This window comes from Epinephelus moara, chromosome 10 (genome assembly GCF_006386435.1).
Source record: "Epinephelus moara isolate mb chromosome 10, YSFRI_EMoa_1.0, whole genome shotgun sequence".
Taxonomy (NCBI): domain Eukaryota; kingdom Metazoa; phylum Chordata; class Actinopteri; order Perciformes; family Serranidae; genus Epinephelus; species Epinephelus moara.
This window is the reverse complement of record NC_065515.1, coordinates 31,975,385-31,977,229: the sequence shown is the minus strand read 5'-3', so window position 1 is coordinate 31,977,229 and position 1,845 is coordinate 31,975,385. Positions and strand designations below refer to the sequence as shown.

The following is a 1,845-nucleotide window of genomic DNA, read 5'->3' as shown; positions in this document are numbered from 1 at the left end:
AAACACAAATATATTCTTATATATACTGTACATATATATATATATGTAATTATGTACTCAGAGGTGGGTAGAGTAGCCAAATATTGTACTCAAGTAAGAGTATTGTTGCTTTAAAACAATATAACTCAAGTAAAAGTAAAAAGTATTTTGCATTTAAACTACTCTGAAAAGTACAATTTATCCAAAAAGTTACTCAAGTAAATGTAACTGAGTAAATGTAACTAGTTACTACCCACCTCTGATCATACTATACTAATATTTTCAGCCTTACCTTCTTATCTTCTTGTTGAGAATGGTGACTGATGGCCAGCTCTGCCGCTATGTAGGAGCTCTGGGCAAATACAGTGGTACACATTCACAATGCCAAGCTGTTCAAAGGAAACTGAAAGTAGCCTTTGCTGACTGGAATGATTTTGCCTTCAAAATAAAGCTAGTGTTTGTCTCTGAATAAAGCAGTTAACTGTATCCTCAATCTGATGTAAAAGTCCCTTACATTTTTAAAGTCTGTGCTCAGTGCAGCATCTTTTAGTTTAAAACAAATTCACCAGGATCAAACATGATGTTGTCAGTGGTGTTAACCTGGCACACAAGTCTCTTATTTTTCGAGGCTTGTTCATACAAGTGGTACAAGTATAAACTGGGGTTTCAAGTTGCATTTGCCAAACTATAATAATAATAAATCAAAATAAATCGCCAAATTCAGCCCAATGAGTGGCACCTGTTCATGAGAAAGACCACACCTCTCATGAGATTTTATCATTAGTGTAAAAACGCCCTCCAAATCACGGCTATTTGTTCATAACAACAGATTACTACTGCTACCCAACAGATCTCCAGTTTTACCACACACACACACACACACACACACACACACACACACACACACACACACACATATACACACACAGGTATAATATTTTCACACCATCAGTATTCAGTTCCTTCAGCTGGTTGAGAACAATGCCATCTGACCGGTCGTAGTTCCTCATATTTGAAAATGTTTCTCAGCCTGTGCCATGATAAACAGTTACTAGGGCCAGGTATTGGTACTCGATACCTCTAAGGTATCAAACAAATTAACCCAGTACTGAGTACTATCGAAACGTCTCCAGTCAAATGATACTGACATTCAATCCTTTTTGTACTGGTGAAGTCAAGCATGGTCTTGACCTATTGCACAAAGTTAGAAGTTTAGTGTGTCAAGATGCCACTAAAATTATGGCTACTGTAAAATTCTAATTAAAAGCTGAGCCCCAATGAAACTATAAGTTACTTTTTCTTTGCTACATATTTGGACAAATTTTTTGACAAACAGGTCTCTGTTAGACGCGAGGTCTGGTTTCCATTGACACTGCTAAGCAGTCATTTTTGTAGAAGTCAGCTGCTTAGATCATTCATACAAAAATAAATGTTGAAACTTTTGTCAGTATAAAGACGCTACACATCGTTATCTTGGTTAAATTTTCCACAATTCAGTCGTTCAGCTGATTTGAAGAAAACATGAGAACCAAAGCAGGTTATAATTTATTTAGATTTAAAGGCAGGAAAAGTGCTGACCGCCTGCCTCTGAAGAGGTTATTTAGTCTGAATGTGTCCATTCCTTGATTATTTATATTCCTTTAGACCGTAAGGGTGCACCGATCAAAAGAACCAAAATGGGGTTCCATAAAAATCAATCCAAGTTGTTAATATAGTTTTCAGAGGATAAAGAGTGATCTTGTGTCAGTATGCAGGGTGCCATAATCCTCTGGTGCAGCAAGACAAGCTTCATAACGCTCTCTTTTCCACCCTATCTGTCTTTCTCTTGCTGTCTCTGATGCAATGTTGGAGCTAGAACGTTTCTTA

At 37.0% G+C, this 1,845-nt stretch overlaps 1 protein-coding gene across 1 annotated transcript in view; it reads right to left on the bottom strand.

Moving 5' to 3' along the window:
• Positions 1 to 1,845, bottom strand: part of LOC126396935 (interferon-induced protein 44-like) — a gene marked incomplete at its 5' end in the record, with an annotated part of 66,489 nt that overhangs the window by 62,471 nt on the left and 2,173 nt on the right. The window lies entirely within an intron of this gene.